The 20,948-nt window shown below is 42.7% G+C and overlaps 21 non-coding genes across 21 annotated transcripts; all 21 read right to left on the minus strand.

The window, feature by feature from the left end:
- Window positions 1–468: 468 nt before the first annotated feature.
- Trnay-gua lies at window positions 469–554 on the minus strand. Its single transcript is given in 2 exon segments — window positions 469–504; window positions 518–554. It is a non-coding gene; the product is annotated as a tRNA-Tyr (tRNA).
- Window positions 555–622: 68 nt separating this feature from the next.
- On the minus strand, window positions 623–708 carry Trnac-gca. Its single transcript is given in 2 exon segments — window positions 623–658; window positions 672–708. It is a non-coding gene; the product is annotated as a tRNA-Cys (tRNA).
- Window positions 709–2,700: 1,992 nt separating this feature from the next.
- Window positions 2,701–2,786, minus strand: Trnay-gua. Its single transcript is given in 2 exon segments — window positions 2,701–2,736; window positions 2,750–2,786. It is a non-coding gene; the product is annotated as a tRNA-Tyr (tRNA).
- Window positions 2,787–2,854: 68 nt separating this feature from the next.
- On the minus strand, window positions 2,855–2,940 carry Trnac-gca. Its single transcript is given in 2 exon segments — window positions 2,855–2,890; window positions 2,904–2,940. It is a non-coding gene; the product is annotated as a tRNA-Cys (tRNA).
- Window positions 2,941–3,530: 590 nt separating this feature from the next.
- On the minus strand, window positions 3,531–3,616 carry Trnay-gua. The gene is given in 2 exon segments: window positions 3,531–3,566; window positions 3,580–3,616. It is a non-coding gene; the product is annotated as a tRNA-Tyr (tRNA).
- A 340-nt stretch (window positions 3,617–3,956) lies between these two features.
- Trnay-gua lies at window positions 3,957–4,042 on the minus strand. The gene is given in 2 exon segments: window positions 3,957–3,992; window positions 4,006–4,042. It is a non-coding gene; the product is annotated as a tRNA-Tyr (tRNA).
- Window positions 4,043–4,110: 68 nt separating this feature from the next.
- Trnay-gua lies at window positions 4,111–4,196 on the minus strand. The gene is given in 2 exon segments: window positions 4,111–4,146; window positions 4,160–4,196. It is a non-coding gene; the product is annotated as a tRNA-Tyr (tRNA).
- A 590-nt stretch (window positions 4,197–4,786) lies between these two features.
- On the minus strand, window positions 4,787–4,872 carry Trnay-gua. Its single transcript is given in 2 exon segments — window positions 4,787–4,822; window positions 4,836–4,872. It is a non-coding gene; the product is annotated as a tRNA-Tyr (tRNA).
- A 68-nt stretch (window positions 4,873–4,940) lies between these two features.
- On the minus strand, window positions 4,941–5,026 carry Trnay-gua. Its single transcript is given in 2 exon segments — window positions 4,941–4,976; window positions 4,990–5,026. It is a non-coding gene; the product is annotated as a tRNA-Tyr (tRNA).
- A 1,257-nt stretch (window positions 5,027–6,283) lies between these two features.
- Window positions 6,284–6,369, minus strand: Trnay-gua. Its single transcript is given in 2 exon segments — window positions 6,284–6,319; window positions 6,333–6,369. It is a non-coding gene; the product is annotated as a tRNA-Tyr (tRNA).
- Window positions 6,370–7,338: 969 nt separating this feature from the next.
- On the minus strand, window positions 7,339–7,424 carry Trnay-gua. The gene is given in 2 exon segments: window positions 7,339–7,374; window positions 7,388–7,424. It is a non-coding gene; the product is annotated as a tRNA-Tyr (tRNA).
- A 66-nt stretch (window positions 7,425–7,490) lies between these two features.
- Trnaf-gaa lies at window positions 7,491–7,576 on the minus strand. Its single transcript is given in 2 exon segments — window positions 7,491–7,526; window positions 7,540–7,576. It is a non-coding gene; the product is annotated as a tRNA-Phe (tRNA).
- A 744-nt stretch (window positions 7,577–8,320) lies between these two features.
- Trnay-gua lies at window positions 8,321–8,406 on the minus strand. The gene is given in 2 exon segments: window positions 8,321–8,356; window positions 8,370–8,406. It is a non-coding gene; the product is annotated as a tRNA-Tyr (tRNA).
- Window positions 8,407–9,663: 1,257 nt separating this feature from the next.
- On the minus strand, window positions 9,664–9,749 carry Trnay-gua. The gene is given in 2 exon segments: window positions 9,664–9,699; window positions 9,713–9,749. It is a non-coding gene; the product is annotated as a tRNA-Tyr (tRNA).
- A 969-nt stretch (window positions 9,750–10,718) lies between these two features.
- Window positions 10,719–10,804, minus strand: Trnay-gua. The gene is given in 2 exon segments: window positions 10,719–10,754; window positions 10,768–10,804. It is a non-coding gene; the product is annotated as a tRNA-Tyr (tRNA).
- A 66-nt stretch (window positions 10,805–10,870) lies between these two features.
- Trnaf-gaa lies at window positions 10,871–10,956 on the minus strand. Its single transcript is given in 2 exon segments — window positions 10,871–10,906; window positions 10,920–10,956. It is a non-coding gene; the product is annotated as a tRNA-Phe (tRNA).
- Window positions 10,957–12,558: 1,602 nt separating this feature from the next.
- Window positions 12,559–12,644, minus strand: Trnay-gua. The gene is given in 2 exon segments: window positions 12,559–12,594; window positions 12,608–12,644. It is a non-coding gene; the product is annotated as a tRNA-Tyr (tRNA).
- A 68-nt stretch (window positions 12,645–12,712) lies between these two features.
- Window positions 12,713–12,798, minus strand: Trnay-gua. Its single transcript is given in 2 exon segments — window positions 12,713–12,748; window positions 12,762–12,798. It is a non-coding gene; the product is annotated as a tRNA-Tyr (tRNA).
- A 5,037-nt stretch (window positions 12,799–17,835) lies between these two features.
- On the minus strand, window positions 17,836–17,921 carry Trnay-gua. The gene is given in 2 exon segments: window positions 17,836–17,871; window positions 17,885–17,921. It is a non-coding gene; the product is annotated as a tRNA-Tyr (tRNA).
- A 742-nt stretch (window positions 17,922–18,663) lies between these two features.
- On the minus strand, window positions 18,664–18,749 carry Trnay-gua. Its single transcript is given in 2 exon segments — window positions 18,664–18,699; window positions 18,713–18,749. It is a non-coding gene; the product is annotated as a tRNA-Tyr (tRNA).
- Window positions 18,750–20,443: 1,694 nt separating this feature from the next.
- On the minus strand, window positions 20,444–20,529 carry Trnay-gua. Its single transcript is given in 2 exon segments — window positions 20,444–20,479; window positions 20,493–20,529. It is a non-coding gene; the product is annotated as a tRNA-Tyr (tRNA).
- Between the last annotated feature and the right edge of the window lie 419 nt (window positions 20,530–20,948).

The following is a 20,948-nucleotide window of genomic DNA, read 5'->3' on the forward strand; positions in this document are numbered from 1 at the left end:
GCCGGATTCAAACCAGCAACCTTCGGATCACAAATATAAATCCACAGCACCCCGCTCTACCAACTGGGCTATCGAAGGATGGATATACATTGAAAGGACAATCAACGTAACCTTGCCCAAAATAAATCTAAAGTCTCCAAGGAAAGGACATTCCATGTAACCTTCCCTAAAATAAACAGCAGTGCACGTAACAAAATCCTTGGAGACGGATTCGAACCAGCGACCAAGGGATCACAATTATAAATCTACAGTCCCCCGTTCTACCAACTGAGCTATCGAAGGATGGATGTCTATGGAAAGGACAATCAACGTAACCTTGACCAAGATAAACAGCAGTGCACATAAAAAAATCCTTCAAGCCGGATTTTAACCAGCGACCTAGAGATCCCAGTCATAAATCTACAGTCTCCAAGGAAAGGACATTTCATGTAACCTTGCCCAAAATAAACAGCAGTGCACGTAAAACAATCCTTCGAGCCGGATTCGAACCAGCGACCTAGGGATCACAGTTATAAATCTACAGTCCCCCGCTCTACCAACTGAGCTATCGAAGGATGGATGTACATTAAAAGGACAATCAACGTAACCTTGCCCAAAATAAACTACAGTGAACGTAAAAAAATCCTTCGAGCCGGATTCGAACTAGCGACATAGGGATCACAATTATAAATCTGCAGTCCCCCGCTCTACCAACTGAGCTATCGAAGGATGGATGAGCAATGAAAGGGCAATCAACGTAACCTTGACCAAAATAAACAGCAGTGAACGTAAAAAATTCTTCGAGCCGGATTCGAACCAGCAACCTAGGATCAGTCTCCAAAAAAATGAAATTCCATGTAACATTGCCCAACGTAAAGCGCATGTATAAAACATCCTTTGAGCCGGATTTGAACCAGCGAATGAGGGATCACAATTGTAAATCTACAGCCCCCCGCTCTACAACTGAGCTATCGAAGGATGGATGTACATTGAAAGGACAATCAACGTGACCTTGCCCAAAATAAAAAAGCAGTGCATTTAAAAAAAGTCTTCGAGCCGGATTCGAACCAGCGACCAAGGGATCACAATTATAAATCTACAGTCCCCCGTTCTACCAACTGAGCTATCGAAGGATGGATGTCCATGGAAAGGACAATCAACGTAACCTTGACCAAAATAAACAGCAGTGCACATAAAAAATCCTTCAAGCCGGATTTTAACCAGCGACCTAGAGATCACAGTCATAAATCTACAGTCTCCAAGGAAAGGACATTTCATGTAACCTTGCCCAAAATAAACAGCAGTGCACGTAAAACAATCCTTCGAGCCGGATTCGAACCAGCGACCTAGGGATCACAGTTATAAATCTACAGTCTCCCGCTCTACCAACTAAGCTATCGAAGGATGGATGTATATTGAAAGGACAATCAACGTAAACTTGGCCAAAATAAAAAAGCAGTGCACCTAAAAAACAATTTCGAGCCGGATTCGAACCAGCGATTTAGGGATCACAATTATAAATCTACAGTCCCCCGCTCTACCAACTGAGCTATCGCATGATGGATGTACATGGAAGGAACAATCAACGTAACCTTGCCCAAAATAAACAGCAGTGAACATAAAAAAAATCCTTCGAGCCGGATTCGAACCAGCGACCTGGGGATCACAATTATAAATCTACAGTCCCCCGCTTTACCAACTGTGCTATAGAAGGATTGATGTACGTGGAAAGGACAATTAATGTAAACTTGCCCAAAATAAACAGTATTGCACGTAAAAAAATCCTTCGAGCAGGATTCGAACCATCGACCTAGAGATCCCAATTATAAATCTACAGTCCTCCGCTCTACCAACTGAGCTATCGAAGGATGGATGTACATTAAAAGGACAATCAACGTGACCTTGCCCAAAATAAAAAAGCAGTGAATTTAAAAACATTCTTCGAGCCGCATTCGAACCAGCGACCTAGAGATCACAATTATAAATCTACAGTCCCCCGCTCTACCAATTGAGCTATCGAGGGATGGATGTACATGGAAAGGACAATCAACGTAACCTTGCCCAAAATAAACAGCAGTGAACGTAAAAAATCCTTCGAGCCGGATTCGAACCAGCGACCTAGGGATCACAATTATAAATCTACAGCCCCCCGCTCTACAAAACTGAGCTATCGAAGGATGGATGTACATGGAAAGGACAATCAACGTAACCTTGCCCAAAATAAAAAGCAAGGCACCTAAAAACATTTTTCGAGCCGGATTCAAACCAGCAACCTTCGGATCACAAATATAAATCCACAGCACCCCGCTCTACCAACTGGGCTATCGAAGGATGGATATACATTGAAAGGACAATCAACGTAACCTTGCCCAAAATAAATCTAAAGTCTCCAAGGAAAGGACATTCCATGTAACCTTCCCTAAAATAAACAGCAGTGCACGTAACAAAATCCTTGGAGACGGATTCGAACCAGCGACCAAGGGATCACAATTATAAATCTACAGTCCCCCGTTCTACCAACTGAGCTATCGAAGGATGGATGTCTATGGAAAGGACAATCAACGTAACCTTGACCAAGATAAACAGCAGTGCACATAAAAAAATCCTTCAAGCCGGATTTTAACCAGCGACCTAGAGATCCCAGTCATAAATCTACAGTCTCCAAGGAAAGGACATTTCATGTAACCTTGCCCAAAATAAACAGCAGTGCACGTAAAACAATCCTTCGAGCCGGATTCGAACCAGCGACCTAGGGATCACAGTTATAAATCTACAGTCCCCCGCTCTACCAACTGAGCTATCGAAGGATGGATGTACATTAAAAGGACAATCAACGTAACCTTGCCCAAAATAAACAACAGTGAACGTAAAAAAATCCTTCGAGCCGGATTCGAACTAGCGACCTAGGGATCACAATTATAAATCTGCAGTCCCCCGCTCTACCAACTGAGCTATCGAAGGATGGATGAGCAATGAAAGGGCAATCAACGTAACCTTGACCAAAATAAACAGCAGTGAACGTAAAAAATTCTTCGAGCCGGATCCGAACCAGCAACCTAGGATCAGTCTCCAAGAAAATGAAATTCCATGTAACATTGAACAACGTAAAGCGCACGTATAAAACATCCATTGATCCGTATTCGAACCAGCGAATTAGGGATCACAATTGTAAATCTACAGCCCCCCGCTCTACCAACTGAGCTATCGAAAGATGGATGTACATTGAAAGGACAATCAACGTGACATTGACCAAAATAAAAAAGCAGTGCATTTAAAAAAATTCTTCGAGCCGGATTCGAAACAGCGACCTAGGGATCACAATTATAAATCTACAGTCCCCCGCTCTACCAACTGAGCTATCGAAGGATGGATGTCTATGGAAAGGACAATCAACGTAACCTTGACCAAGATAAACAGCAGTGCACATAAAAAATCCTTCAAGCCTGATTTTAACCAGCGACCTAGAGATCCCAGTCATAAATCTACAGTCTCCAAGGAAAGGACATTTCATGTAACCTTGCCCAAAATAAACAGCAGTGCACGTAAAACAATCCTTCGAGCCGGATTCGAACCAGCGACCTAGGGATCACAGTTATAAATCTACAGTCCCCCGCTCTACCAACTGAGCTATCGAAGGATGGATGTACATTAAAAGGACAATCAACGTAACCTTGCCCAAAATAAACAACAGTGAACGTAAAAAAATCCTTCGAGCCGGATTGGAACCAGCGACCTAGGGATCACAATTATAAATCTACAGTCCCCCGTTCTACCAACTGAGCTATCGAAGGATGGATGTCTATGGAAAGGACAATCAACGTAACCTTGACCAAGATAAACAGCAGTGCACATAAAAAAATCCTTCAAGCCGGATTTTAACCAGCGACCTAGAGATCCCAGTCATAAATCTACAGTCTCCAAGGAAAGGACATTTCATGTAACCTTGCCCAAAATAAACAGCAGTGCACGTAAAACAATCCTTCGAGCCGGATTCGAACCAGCGACCTAGGGATCACAGTTATAAATCTACAGTCCCCCGCTCTACCAACTGAGCTATCGAAGGATGGATGTACATTAAAAGGACAATCAACGTAACCTTGCCCAAAATAAACAACAGTGAACGTAAAAAAATCCTTCGAGCCGGATTCGAACCAGCGACCTAGGGATCACAATTATAAATCTACAGTCCCCCGCTCTACCAACTGAGCTATCGAAGGATGGATGAGCATTGAAAGGGCAATCAACGTAACCTTGACCAAAATAAACAGCAGTGAACGTAAAAAATTCTTCGAGCCGGATCCGAACCAGCAACCTAGGATCAGTCTCCAAGAAAATGAAATTCCATGTAACATTGAACAACGTAAAGCGCACGTATAAAACATCCATTGATCCGGATTCGAACCAGCGAATTAGGGATCACAATTGTAAATCTACAGCCCCCCGCTCTACCAACTGAGCTATCGAAAGATGGATGTACATTGAAAGGACAATCAACGTGACATTGACCAAAATAAAAAAGCAGTGCATTTAAAAAAATTCTTCGAGCCGGATTCGAAACAGCGACCTAGGGATCACAATTATAAATCTACAGTCCCCCGCTCTACCAACTGAGCTATCGAAGGATGGATGTCTATGGAAAGGACAATCAACGTAACCTTGACCAAGATAAACAGCAGTGCACATAAAAAATCCTTCAAGCCTGATTTTAACCAGCGACCTAGAGATCCCAGTCATAAATCTACAGTCTCCAAGGAAAGGACATTTCATGTAACCTTGCCCAAAATAAACAGCAGTGCACGTAAAACAATCCTTCGAGCCGGATTCGAACCAGCGACCTAGGGATCACAGTTATAAATCTACAGTCCCCCGCTCTACCAACTGAGCTATCGAAGGATGGATGTACATTAAAAGGACAATCAACGTAACCTTGCCCAAAATAAACAACAGTGAACGTAAAAAAATCCTTCGAGCCGGATTCGAACCAGCGACCTAGGGATCACAATTATAAATCTACAGTCCCCCGCTCTACCAACTGAGCTATCGAAGGATGGATGAGCATTGAAAGGGCAATCAACGTAACCTTGACCAAAATAAACAGCAGTGAACGTAAAAAATTCTTTGAGCCGGATCCGAACCAGCAACCTAGGATCAGTCTCCAAGAAAATGAAATTCCATGTAACATTGAACAACGTAAAGTGCACGTATAAAACATCCTTTGATCCGGATTCGAACCAGCGAATTAGGGATCACAATTGTAAATCTACAGCCCCCCGCTCTACCAACTGAGCTATCGAAGGATGGATGTACATTGAAAGGACAATCAACGTGACATTGACCAAAATAAAAAAGCAGTGCATTTAAAAAAATTCTTCGAGCCGGATTCGAAACAGCGACCTAGGGATCACAATTATAAATCTACAGTCCCCCGCTCTACCAATTGAGCTATCGAAGGATGGATGTACATGGAAAGGACAATCAACGTAACCTTGCCCAAAATAAACAGCAGTGAACGTAAAAAAATCCTTCGAGCCTGATTCGAACCAGCGACCTAGGGATCACAATTATAAATCTACAGCCCCCCGCCCTACAAAACTGAGCTATCGAAGGATGGATGTACATGGAAAGGACAATCAACGTAACCTTGCCCAAAATAAACAGCAAGGCACCTAAAAACATTTTGCGAGCCGGATTCAAACGAGCAACCTTCGGATCACAATTATAAATCTACAGCCCCCCGCACTACCAACTGGGCTATCGAAGGATGGATGTACATTGAAAAGACAATAAACGTAACCTTGCCCAAAATAAATCTACAATCTCCAAGGAAAGGACATTCCATGTAACCAACCCTAAAATAAACAGCAGTGCACGTAAAAAAATCCTTGGAGACGGATTCGAACCAGCGACCAAGGGATCACAATTATAAATCTACAGTCCCCCGTTCTACCAACTGAGCTATCGAAGGATGGATGTCCATGGAAATGACAATCAACGTAACCTTGACCAAAATAAACAGCAGTGCACATAAAAAATCCTTCAAGCCGGATTTTAACCAGCGACCTAGAGTTCACAGTCATAAATCTATAGTCTCCAAGGAAAGGACATTTCATGTAACCTTGCCCAAAATAAACAGCAGTGCACGTAAAACAATCCTTCGAGCCGGATTCGAACCAGCGACCTAGGGATCACAGTAATAAATCTACAGTCCCCCGATCTACCAACTGAGCTATCGAAGGATGGATGTACATTGAAAGGACAATCAACGTAACCTTGACCAAAATAAACAGCAGTGAAAGTAAAAAAATTCTTCGAGCCGGATTCGAACCAGCGACCTAGGGATCACAATTATAAATCTACAGTCCCCCGCTCTACCAACTGAGCTATCGAAGGTTGGATGTACATGGAAAGGACAATCAACGTAACCTTGCCCAAAATAAACAGCAAGGCACCTAAAAACATTTTTCGAGCCGGATTCAAACCAGCAACCTTCGGATCACAATTATATATCTACAGTCTCCAAGGAAAGGACATTCCATGTAACCTTGCCCATAATAAACAGCAGTGCACGTAAAAAAATACTTCGAGCCGGATTCGAACCAGCGACCTAGGGATCACAATTATAAATCTACAGTCCCCCGCTCTACCAATTGAGCTATCGAAGGATGGATGTACATGGAAAGGACAATCAACGTAACCTTGCTCAAAATAAACAGCAATGAACGTAAAACATCCTTCGAGCCGGATTCGAACCAGCGACCTAGGGATCACAATTATAAATCTACAGCCCCCCGCTCTACAAAACTGAGCTATCGAAGGATGGATGTACATGGAAAGGACATTAAACGTAACCTTGCCCAAAATAAACAGCAAGGCACCTAAAAACATTTTTCGAGCCGGATTCAAACCAGCAAACTTCGGATCACAATTATAAATCTACAGCCCCCCGCTCTACCAACTGGGCTATCGAAGGATGGATATGCATTGAAAGGACAATCAACGTAACCTTGCCCAAAATAAATCTAAAGTGTCCAAGGAAAGGACATTCCATGTAACCTTTCCTAAAATAAACTGCAGTGCACGTAACAAAATCCTTGGAGAAGGATTCGAACCAGCGACCAAGGGATCACAATTATAAATCTACAGTCCCCCGTTCTACCAACTGAGCTATCGAAGGATGGATGTCCATGGAAAGGACAATCAACGTAACCTTGACCAAAATAAACAGCAGTGCACATAAAAGATCCTTCAAGCCGGATTTTAACCAGCGACCTAGGGATCACAGTCATAAATCTACAGTCTCCAAGGAAAGGACATTTCATGTAACCTTGCCCAAAATAAACAGCAGTGCACGTAAAACAATCCTTCGAGCCGGATTCGAACCAGCGACCTAGGGATCACAGTTATAAATCTACAGTCCCCCGCTCTACCAACTGAGCTATCGAAGGATGGATGTATTGAAAGGACAATCAACGTAACCTTGCCCAAAATAAACAGCAGTGAACGTAAAAAAATCCTTCGAGCTGGATTCGAACCAGCGACCTAGGGATCACAATTATAAATCTTCAGTCCCCCGCTCTACCAACTGAGCCATCGAAGGATGGATGAGCATTGAAAGGGCAATCAACGTAACCTTGACCAAAATAAACAGCAGTGAACGTAAAAAATTCTTTGAGCCGGATTCGAACCAGCAACCTACGATCAGTCTCCAAGAAAATGAAATTCCATGTAACATTGCCCAACGTAAAGCGCATGTATAAAACATCCTTTGAGCCGGATTCGAACCAGCGAATGAGGGATCACAATTGTAAATCTACAGCCCCCCGCTCTACCAACTGAGCTATCGAAGGATGGATGTACATTAAAAGGACAATCAACGTGACCTTGCCCAAAATAAAAAAGCAGTGCATTTAAAAAAAGTCTTCGAGCCGGATTCGAACCAGCGACCAAGGGATCACAATTATAAATCTACAGTCCCCCGTTCTACCAACTGAGCTATCGAAGGATGGATGTACATGGAAAGGACAATCAACGTAACCTTGCCCAAAATAAACAGCAGTGCACATAAAAAATCCTTCAAGCCGGATTTTAACCAGCGACCTAGAAATCACAGTCATAAATCTACAGTCTCCATAGAAAGGACATTTCATGTAACCTTGCCCAAAATAAACAGCAGTGCACGTAAAACAATCCTTCGAGCCGGATTCGAACCAGCGACCTAGGGATCACAGTTATAAATCTACAGTCCCCCGCACTACCAACTGAGCTATCGAAGGATGGATGTACATTGAAAGGACAATCAACGTAACCTTGCCCAAAATAAACAGCAGTGAACGTAAAAAAATCCTTCGAGCCGGATTCGAACCAGCGACCTAGGGATCACAATTATAAATCTACAGTCCCCCGCTCTACCAACTGAGCTATCGAAGGATGGATGAGCATTGAAAGGGCAATCAACGTAACCTTGACCAAAATAAACAGCAGTGAACGTAAAAAATTCTTTGAGCCGGATCCGAACCAGCAACCTAGGATCAGTCTCCAAGAAAATGAAATTCCATGTAACATTGAACAACGTAAAGTGCACGTATAAAACATCCTTTGATCCGGATTCGAACCAGCGAATTAGGGATCACAATTGTAAATCTACAGCCCCCCGCTCTACCAACTGAGCTATCGAAGGATGGATGTACATTGAAAGGACAATCAACGTGACATTGACCAAAATAAAAAAGCAGTGCATTTAAAAAAATTCTTCGAGCCGGATTCGAAACAGCGACCTAGGGATCACAATTATAAATCTACAGTCCCTCGCTCTACCAATTGAGCTATCGAAGGATGGATGTACATGGAAAGGACAATCAACGTAACCTTGCCCAAAATAAACAGCAGTGAACGTAAAAAAATCCTTCGAGCCTGATTCGAACCAGCAACCTAGGGATCACAATTATAAATCTACAGCCCCCCGCCCTACAAAACTGAGCTATCGAAGGATGGATGTACATGGAAAGGACAATCAACGTAACCTTGCCCAAAATAAACAGCAAGGCACCTAAAAACATTTTGCGAGCCGGATTCAAACGAGCAACCTTCGGATCACAATTATAAATCTACAGCCCCCCGCACTACCAACTGGGCTATCGAAGGATGGATGTACATTGAAAAGACAATAAACGTAACCTTGCCCAAAATAAATCTACAATCTCCAAGGAAAGGACATTCCATGTAACCAACCCTAAAATAAACAGCAGTGCACGTAAAAAAATCCTTGGAGACGGATTCGAACCAGCGACCAAGGGATCACAATTATAAATCTACAGTCCCCCGTTCTACCAACTGAGCTATCGAAGGATGGATGTCCATGGAAATGACAATCAACGTAACCTTGACCAAAATAAACAGCAGTGCACATAAAAAATCCTTCAAGCCGGATTTTAACCAGCGACCTAGAGTTCACAGTCATAAATCTATAGTCTCCAAGGAAAGGACATTTCATGTAACCTTGCCCAAAATAAACAGCAGTGCACGTAAAACAATCCTTCGAGCCGGATTCGAACCAGCGACCTAGGGATCACAGTAATAAATCTACAGTCCCCCGATCTACCAACTGAGCTATCGAAGGATGGATGTACATTGAAAGGACAATCAACGTAACCTTGACCAAAATAAACAGCAGTGAAAGTAAAAAAATTCTTCGAGCCGGATTCGAACCAGCGACCTAGGGATCACAATTATAAATCTACAGTCCCCCGCTCTACCAACTGAGCTATCGAAGGTTGGATGTACATGGAAAGGACAATCAACGTAACCTTGCCCAAAATAAACAGCAAGGCACCTAAAAACATTTTTCGAGCCGGATTCAAACCAGCAACCTTCGGATCACAATTATATATCTACAGTCTCCAAGGAAAGGACATTCCATGTAACCTTGCCCATAATAAACAGCAGTGCACGTAAAAAAATACTTCGAGCCGGATTCGAACCAGCGACCTAGGGATCACAATTATAAATCTACAGTCCCCCGCTCTACCAATTGAGCTATCGAAGGATGGATGTACATGGAAAGGACAATCAACGTAACCTTGCCCAAAATAAACAGCAATGAACGTAAAACATCCTTCGAGCCGGATTCGAACCAGCGACCTAGGGATCACAATTATAAATCTACAGCCCCCCGCTCTACAAAACTGAGCTATCGAAGGATGGATGTACATGGAAAGGACATTAAACGTAACCTTGCCCAAAATAAACAGCAAGGCACCTAAAAACATTTTTCGAGCCGGATTCAAACCAGCAAACTTCGGATCACAATTATAAATCTACAGCCCCCCGCTCTACCAACTGGGCTATCGAAGGATGGATATGCATTGAAAGGACAATCAACGTAACCTTGCCCAAAATAAATCTAAAGTGTCCAAGGAAAGGACATTCCATGTAACCTTTCCTAAAATAAACTGCAGTGCACGTAACAAAATCCTTGGAGACGGATTCGAACCAGCGACCAAGGGATCACAATTATAAATCTACAGTCCCCCGTTCTACCAACTGAGCTATCGAAGGATGGATGTCCATGGAAAGGACAATCAACGTAACCTTGACCAAAATAAACAGCAGTGCACATAAAAGATCCTTCAAGCCGGATTTTAACCAGCGACCTAGGGATCACAGTCATAAATCTACAGTCTCCAAGGAAAGGACATTTCATGTAACCTTGCCCAAAATAAACAGCAGTGCACGTAAAACAATCCTTCGAGCCGGATTCGAACCAGCGACCTAGGGATCACAGTTATAAATCTACAGTCCCCCGCTCTACCAACTGAGCTATCGAAGGATGGATGTATTGAAAGGACAATCAACGTAACCTTGCCCAAAATAAACAGCAGTGAACGTAAAAAAATCCTTCGAGCCGGATTCGAACCAGCGACCTAGGGATCACAATTATAAATCTTCAGTCCCCCGCTCTACCAACTGAGCCATCGAAGGATGGATGAGCATTGAAAGGGCAATCAACGTAACCTTGACCAAAATAAACAGCAGTGAACGTAAAAAATTCTTTGAGCCGGATTCGAACCAGCAACCTAGGATCAGTCTCCAAGAAAATGAAATTCCATGTAACATTGCCCAACGTAAAGCGCATGTATAAAACATCCTTTGAGCCGGATTCGAACCAGCGAATGAGGGATCACAATTGTAAATCTACAGCCCCCCGCTCTACCAACTGAGCTATCGAAGGATGGATGTACATTAAAAGGACAATCAACGTGACCTTGCCCAAAATAAAAAAGCAGTGCATTTAAAAAAAGTCTTCGAGCCGGATTCGAACCAGCGACCAAGGGATCACAATTATAAATCTACAGTCCCCCGTTCTACCAACTGAGCTATCGAAGGATGGATGTACATGGAAAGGACAATCAACGTAACCTTGCCCAAAATAAACAGCAGTGCACATAAAAAATCCTTCAAGCCGGATTTTAACCAGCGACCTAGAGATCACAGTCATAAATCTACAGTCTCCATGGAAAGGACATTTCATGAAACCTTGCCCATAATAAACAGCAGTGCACCTAAAAAAATACTTCGAGCCGGATTCGAACCAGCGACCTAGGGATCACAATTATAAATCTACAGTCCCCCGCTCTACCAACTGAGCTATCGAAGGTTGGATGAGCATTGAAAGGACAATCAACGTAAACTTGGCCAAAATAAAAAAGCAGTGCACCTAAAAAAAAATTTCAAGCCGGATTCGAACCAGCGATTTAGGGATCACGATTATAAATCTACAGTCCCCCGCTCTACCAACTGAGCTATCGCATGATGGATGTACACGGAAGGAACAATCAACGTAACCTTGCCCAAAATAAACAGCAGTGAACATAAAAATAAATCCTTCGAGCCGGATTCGAACCAGCGACCTGGGGATCACAATTATAAATCTACAGTCCCCCGCTTTACCAACTGTGCTATCGAATGATGGATGTACGTGGAAAGGACAATTAATGTAAACTTGCCCAAAATAAACAGTATTGCACGTAAAAAAATCCTTCGAGCAGGATTCGAACCAGCGACCTAGAGATCCCAATTATAAATCTACAGTCCTCCGCTCTAGCAACTGAGCTATAGAAGGATGGATGTACATTAAAAGGACAATCAACGTAATCTTACCCAAAATAAAAAAAGCAGTGCACCTAAAAAAATTTCTTCGAGCAGGATTCGAAACAACGATTTAGTGATCACAGTTATACATCTACAGTCTCCAAGAAAAGGACATTCCATGTAATCTGTCCAAAATAAACAGCAACTCACGTAAAAAAATTCTTCGAGCCGGATTCGAACCAGCGACCTAGGGATCACAATTATAAATCTACAGTCCCCCGCTCTACAAAACTGAGCTATCGAAGGATGGATGTACATGGAAAGGACAATCAACGTAACCTTGCCCAAAATAAACAGCAAGGCACCTAAAAACATTGTTCGAGCCGGATTCAAACCAGCAACCTTCGGATCACAATTATATATCTACAGTCTCCAAGGAAAGGACATTCCATGTAACCTTGCCCAAAATAAACAGCAGTGCACGTAAAACAATCCTTCGAGCTGGATTCGAACCAGCGACCTAGGGATCACAGTTATAAATCTACAATCCCCCGCTCTACCAACTGAGCTATCGAAGGATGGATGTACATTGAAAGGACAATCAACGTAACCTTGCCCAAAATAAACAGCAGTGAACTTAAAAAAATCCTTCGAGCCGGATTCGAACCAGCGACCTAGGGATCACAATTATAAATCTACAGTCCCCCGCTCTACCAACTGAGCTATCGAAGGATGGATGAGCATTGAAAGGGCAATCAACGTAACCTTGACCAAAATAAACAGCAGTGAACGTAAAAAAATCTTCGAGCCGGATTCGAACCAGCAACCTAGGATCAATCTCCAAGAAAATGAAATTCCATGTAACATTGCCCAACGTAAAGCGCATGTATAAAACATCCTTTGAGCCGGATTCGAACCAGCGAATGAGGGATCACAATTGTAAATCTACAGCCCCCCGCTCTACCAACTGAGCTATCGAAGGATGGATGTCCATTGAAAGGACAATCAACGTGACCTTGCCCAAAATAAAAAAGCAGTGCATTTAAAAAAATTCTTCTAGCCGGATTCGAACCAGCGACCTAGGGATCACAATTATAAATCTACAGTCCCCCGCTCTACCAATTGAGCTATCGAAGGATGGATGTACATGGAAAGGACAATCAACGTAACCTTGCCCAAAATAAACAGAAGTGAACGTAAAAAATCCTTCGAGCCGGATTCGAAACAGCGACCTAGGGATCACAATTATAAATCTACAGTCCCCCGCTCTACAAAACTGAGCTATCGAAGGATGGATGTACATGGAAAGGACAATCAACGTAACCTTGCCCAAAATAAACAGCAAGGCACCTAAAAACATTGTTCGAGCCGGATTCAAACCAGCGACCTAGAGATCACAGTCATAAATCTACAGTCTCCAAGGAAAGGACATTTCATGTAACCTTGCCCAAAATAAACAGCAGTGCACGTAAAACAATCCTCCGAGCCGGATTCGAACCAGCGATTTAGGGATCACAATTATAAATCTACAGTCCCCCGCTCTACCAACTGAGCTATCGCATGATGGATGTGCACGGAAGGAACAATCAACGTAACCTTGCCCAAAATAAACAGCAGTGAACGTAAAAATAAATCCTTCGAGCCGGATTCGAACCAGCGACCTTGGGATCACAATTATAAATCTACAGTCCCCCGCTTTACCAACTGTGCTATCGAAGGATGGATGTACGTGGTAAGGACAATTAATGTAAACTTGCCCAAAATAAACAGTATTGCACGTAAAAAAATCCTTCGAGCAGGATTCGAACCAGCGACCTAGAGATCCCAATTATAAATCTACAGTCCTCCGCTCTACCAACTGAGCTATCGAAGGATGGATGTACATTAAAAGGACAATCAACGTAATCTTACCCAAAATAAAAAAAGCAGTGCACCTAAAAAAATTGCTTCGAGCAGGATTCGAAACAACGATTTAGGGATCACAGTTATACATCTACAGTCTCCAAGAAAAGGACATTCCATGTAATCTGTCCAAAATAAACAGCAACTCACGTAAAAACATTCTTCGAGCCGGATTCGAACCAGCGACCTAGGGATCACAATTATAAATCTACAGTCCCCCGCTCTACAAAACTGAGCTATCGAAGGATGGATGTACATGGAAAGGACAATCAACGTAACCTTGCCCAAAATAAACAGCAAGGCACCTAAAAACATTGTTCGAGCCGGATTCAAACCAGCAACCTTCGGATCACAATTATATATCTACTGTCTCCAAGGAAAGGACATTCCATGTAACCTTGCCTAAAATAAACAGCAGTGCACGTAAAACAATCCTTCGAGCCTTATTCGAACCAGCGACCTAGGGATCACAGTTATAAATCTACAGTCCCCCGCTCTACCAACTGAGCTATCGAAGGATGGATGTACATTGAAAGGACAATCAACGTAACCTTGCCCAAAATAAACAGCAGTGAACTTAAAAAAATCCTTCGAGCAGGATTCGAACCAGCGACCTAGGGATCACAATTATAAATCTACATTTCCCCGCTCTACCAACTGAGCTATCGAAGGATGGATGAGCATTGAAAGGGCAATCAACGTAACCTTGACCAAAATAAACAGCAGTGAACGTAAAAAAATCTTCGAGCCGGATTCGAACCAGCAACCTAGGATCAGTCTCCAAGAAAATGAAATTCCATGTAACATTGCCCAACGTAAAGCGCATGTATAAAACATCCTTTGAGCCGGATTCGAACCAGCGAATGAGGGATCACAATTGTAAATCTACAGCCCCCCGCTCTACCAACTGAGCTATCGAAGGATGGATGTCCATTGAAAGGACAATCAACGTGACCTTGCCCAAAATAAAAAAGCAGTGCATTTAAAAAAATTCTTCTAGCCGGATTCGAACCAGCGACCTAGGGATCACAATTATAAATCTACAGTCCCCCGCTCTACCAATTGAGCTATCGAAGGATGGATGTACATGGAAAGGACAATCAACGTAACCTTGCCCAAAAAAAAAAAACAGCAGTGAACGTAAAAAATCCTTCGAGCCGGATTCGAAACAGCGACCTAGGGATCACAATTTTAAATCTACAGTCCCCCGCTCTACAAAACTGAGCTATCGAAGGATGGATGTACATGGAAAGGACAATTAACGTAACCTTGCCCAAAATAAACAGCAAGGCACCTAAAAACATTGTTCGAGCCGGATTCAAACCAGCGACCTAGAGACCACAGTCATAAATCTACAGTCTCCAAGGAAAGGACATTTCATGTAACCTTGCCCAAAATAAACAGCAGTGCACGTAAAACAATCCTCCGAGCCGGATTCGAACCAGCGATTTAGGGATCACAATTATAAATCTACAGTCCCCCGCTCTACCAACTGAGCTATCGCATGATGGATGTGCACGGAAGGAACAATCAACGTAACCTTGCCCAAAATAAACAGCAGTGAACGTAAAAATAAATCCTTCGAGCCGGATTCGAACCAGCGACCTTGGGGTCACAATTATAAATCTACAGTCCCCCGCTTTACCAACTGTGCTATCGAAGGATGGATGTACGTGGAAAGGACAATTAATGTAAACTTGCCCAAAATAAACAGTATTGCACGTAAAAAAATCCTTCGAGCAGGATTCGAACCAGCGACCTAGAGATCCCAATTATAAATCTACAGTCCTCCGCTCTACCAACTGAGCTATCGAAGGATGGATGTACATTAAAAGGACAATCAACGTAATCTTACCCAAAATAAAAAAAGCAGTGCACCTAAAAAAATTGCTTCGAGCAGGATTCGAAACAACGATTTAGGGATCACAGTTATACATCTACAGTCTCCAAGAAAAGGACATTCCATGTAATCTGTCCAAAATAAACAGCAACTCACGTAAAAACATTCTTCGAGCCGGATTCGAACCAGCGACCTAGGGATCACAATTATAAATCTACAGTCCCCCGCTCTACAAAACTGAGCTATCGAAGGATGGATGTACATGGAAAGGACAATCAACGTAACCTTGCCCAAAATAAACAGCAAGGCACCTAAAAACATTGTTCGAGCCGGATTCAAACCAGCAACCTTCGGATCACAATTATATATCTACAGTCTCCAAGGAAAGGACATTCCATGTAACCTTGCCCAAAATAAACAGCAGTGCACGTAAAACAATCCTTCGAGCCTTATTCGAACCAGCGACCTAGGGATCACAGTTATAAATCTACAGTCCCCCGCTCTACCAACTGAGCTATCGAAGGATGGATGTACATTAAAAGGACAATCAGCGTAACCTTGCCCAAAATAAACAGCAGTGAACTTAAAAAAAACCTTCGAGCCGGATTCGAACCAGCGACCTAGGTATCACAATTATAAATCTACAGTCCCCCGCTCTACCAATTGAGCTATCGAAGGATGGATGTACATGGAAAGGACAATCAACGTAACCTTGCCCAAAATAAACAGCAGTGAACGTAAAAAATCCTTCGAGCCGGATTCGAACCAGCGACCTAGGGATCACAATTATAAATCTACAGTCCCCCGCTCTACAAAACTGAGCTATCGAAGGATGGATGTATATGGAAAGGACAATTAATGTAAACTTGCCCAAAATAAACAGTATTGCACGTAAAAAAATCCTTCGAGCAGGATTCGAACCAGCGACCTAGAGATCCCAATTATAAATCTACAGTCCTCCGCTCTACCAACTGAGCTATCGAAGGATGGATGTACATTAAAAGGACAATCAACGTAATCTTACCCAAAATAAAAAAAGCAGTGCACCTAAAAAAATTGCTTCGAGCAGGATTCGAAACAACGATTTAGGGATCACAGTTATACATCTACAGTCTCCAAGAAAAGGACATTCCATGTAATCTGTCCAAAATAAACAGCAACTCACGTAAAAACATTCTTCGAGCCGGATTCGAACCAGCGACCTAGGGATCACAATTATAAATCTACAGTCCCCCGCTCTACAAAACTGAGCTATCGAAGGATGGATGTACATGGAAAGGACAATCAACGTAACCTTGCCCAAAATAAACAGCAAGGCACCTAAAAACATTGTTCGAGCCGGATTCAAACCAGCAACCTTCGGATCACAATTATATATCTACAGTCTCCAAGGAAAGGACATTCCATGTAACCTTGCCCAAAATAAACAGCAGTGCACGTAAAACAATCCTTCGAGCCTTATTCGAACCAGCGACCTAGGGATCACAGTTATAAATCTACAGTCCCCCGCTCTACCAACTGAGCTATCGAAGGATGGATGTACATTAAAAGGACAATCAGCGTAACCTTGCCCAAAATAAACAGCAGTGAACTTAAAAAAAACCTTCGAGCCGGATTCGAACCAGCGACCTAGGTATCACAATTATAAATCTACAGTCCCCCGCTCTACCAATTGAGCTATCGAAGGATGGATGTACATGGAAAGGACAATCAACGTAACCTTGCCCAAAATAAACAGCAGTGAACGTAAAAAATCCTTCGAGCCGGATTCGAACCAGCGACCTAGGGATCACAATTATAAATCTACAGTCCCCCGCTCTACAAAACTGAGCTATCGAAGGATGGATGTACATGGAAAGGACAATCAACGTAACCTTGCCCAAAATAAACAGCAAGGCACCTAAAAACATTGTTCGAGCCGGATTCAAACCAGCGACCTAGAGATCACAGTCATAAATCTACAGTCTCCAAGGAAAGGACATTTCATGTAACCTTGCCCAAAATAAACAGCAGTGCACGTAATACAATCCTTCGAGCCGGATTCGAACCAGCGACCTAGGGATCACAGTTATAAATCTACAGTCCCCCGCTCTACCAACTGAGCTATCGAAGGATGGATGTACATTGAAAGGACAATCAACGTAACCTTGCCCAAAATAAACAGCAGTGAACGTAAAAAAATCCTTCGAGCCGGATTCGAACCAGCGACCTAGGGATCACAATTATAAATCTACAGTCCCGCGCTCTACCAACTGAGCTATCGAAGGATGGATGAGCATTGAAAGGGCAATCAACGTAACCTTGACCAAAATAAACAGCAGTGAACGTAAAAAATTCTTCGAGCCGGATTCGAACCAGCAACCTAGGATCAGTCTCAAATAAAATGAAATTCCATGTAACATTGCCCAACGTAAAGCGCATGTATAAAACATCCATTGAGCCGGATTCGAACCAGCGAATGAGGGAACACAATTGTAAATCCACAGCCCCCCGCTCTATCAACTGAGCTATCGAAGGATGGATGTACATTGAAAGGACAATCAACGTGACCTTGCCCAAAAAAAAAGCAGTGCATTTAAAAAAATTCTTCGAGCCGGATTCGAACCAGCGACCAAGGGATCACAATTATAAATCTACAGTCCCCCGTTCTACCAACTGAGCTATCGAAGGATGGATGTCCATGGAAAGGACAATCAACGTAACCTTGACCAAAATAAACAGCAGTGCACATAAAAAATCCTTCAAGCCGGATTTTAACCAGCGACCTAGAGATCACAGTCATAAATCTACAGTCTCCAAGGAAAGGACATTTCATGTAACCTTGCCCAAAATAAACAGCAGTGCACGTAAAACAATCCTTCGAGCCGGATTCGAACCAGCGACCTAGGGATCACAGTTATAAATCTACAGTCCCCCGCTCTACCAACTAAGCTATCGAAGGATGGATGTATATTGAAAGGACAATCAACGTAAACTTGGCCAAAATAAAAAAGCAGTGCACCTAAAAAACAATTTCGAGCCGGATTCGAACCAGCGATTTAGGGATCACAATTATAAATCTACAGTCCCCCGCTCTACCAACTGAGCTATCGCATGATGGATGTACATGGAAGGAACAATCAACGTAACCTTGCCCAAAATAAACAGCAGTGAACATAAAAAAATCCTTCGAGCCGGATTCGAACCAGCGACCTGGGGATCACAATTATAAATCTACAGTCCCCCGCTTTACCAACTGTGCTTTAGAAGGATTGATGTACGTGGAAAGGACAATTAATGTAAACTTGCCCAAAATAAACAGTATTGCACGTAAAAAAATCCTTCGAGCAGGATTCGAACCAGCGACCTAGAGATCCCAATTATAAATCTACAGTCCTCCGCTCTACCAACTGAGCTATCGAAGGATGGATGTACATTAAAAGGACAATCAACGTTATCTTACCCAAAATAAAAAAAGCAGTGCACTTAAAAAAATTCCTTCGAGCAGGATTCGAACCAACGATTTAGGGATCACAGTTATACATCTACAGTCTCCAAGAAAAGGACATTCCATGTAATCTGTCCAAAATAAACAGCAAATCACGTAAAAAAATTCTTCGAGCCGGATTCGACCCAGCATCTAGGGATCACAATTATAAATCTACAGTCCCCCGCTCTACCAACTGAGCTATCGCATGATGGAGGACAATCGACAAAACCTTGACTAAAATAAACAGCAGTGAACGTAAAAAAATGCTTCGAGCCGTATTCGAACCAGTGACCTAGGGATCACAGTTATAAATCTACAGTCTCCAAGGAAAGGACATTCCATGTAACCTTGCCCAAAATAAGCAGCAGTGCACGTAAAAGAATCCTTCGAGCCGTATTCGAACCAGCGACCTAGGGATCACAGTTATAAATCTACAGTCCCCCGCTCCACCAACTGAGCTATCGAAGGATGGATGTACATGGAAAGGACAATCAACGTAACCTTGCCCAAAATAAACAGCAGTGAACGTAAAAAAATACTTCGAGCCGGATTCGAACCAGCCACCTAGGGATAACAATTATAAATCTACAGTCCCCCGCTCTACAAAACTGAGCTATCGAAGGATGGATGTACATGGAAAGGACAATCAACGTAACCTTGCCCAAAATAAACAGCAAGGCACTTAAAAACATTATTCGAGCCGGATTCAAACCAGCAACCTTCGGATCACAAATATAAATCTACAGCCTCCCGCTCTACCAACTGGGCTATCGAAGGATGGATATACATTGAAAGGACAATCAACGTAACCTTGCCCAAAATAAATCTAAAGTCTCCAAGGAAAGGACATTCCATGTAACCTACCCTAAAATAAACAGCAGTGCACGTAACAAAATCCTTGGAGACGGATTCGAACCAGCGACCAAGGGATCACAATTATAAATCTACAGTCCCCCGTTCTACCAACTGAGCTATCGAAGGATGGATGTCCATGGAAAGGACAATCAACGTAACCTTGACCAAAATAAACAGCATTGAACATAAAAAATCCTTCAAGCCGGATTTTAACCAGCGACCTAGAGATCCCAGTCATAAATCTACAGTCTCCAAGGAAAGGACATTTCATGTAACCTTGCCCAAATTAAACAGCAGTGCACGTAAAACAATCCTTCGAGCCGGATTCGAACCAGCGACCTAGGGATCACAGTTATAAATCTACAGTCCCCCGCTCTACCAACTGAGCTATCAAAGGATGGATGTACATTAAAAGGACAATCAACGTAACCTTGCCCAAAATAAACAGCAGTGAACGTAAAAAATTCTTCGAGCCGGATTCGAACCAGCGACCTAGGGATCACAATTATAAATCTACAGACACCGCTCTACCAACTGAGCTATCAAAGGATGGATGTACATTAAAAGGACAATCAACGTAACCTTGGCCAAAATAAACAGCAGTGAACGTAAAAAAATACTTCGAGCCAGATTCGAACCAGCGACCTAGGGATCACAATCATAAATCTACAGTCCCCCGCTCTACAAAACTGAGCTATCGAAGGTTGGATGAGCATTGAAAGGGCAATCAAAGTAACCTTGACCAAAATAAACAGCAGTGAACGTAAAAAAATACTTCGAGCCAGATTCGAACCAGCGACCTAGGGATCACAATTA

This window comes from Nematostella vectensis, chromosome 3, assembly GCF_932526225.1.
Source record: "Nematostella vectensis chromosome 3, jaNemVect1.1, whole genome shotgun sequence".
Classification (NCBI taxonomy): Eukaryota; Metazoa; Cnidaria; class Anthozoa; order Actiniaria; family Edwardsiidae; genus Nematostella; species Nematostella vectensis.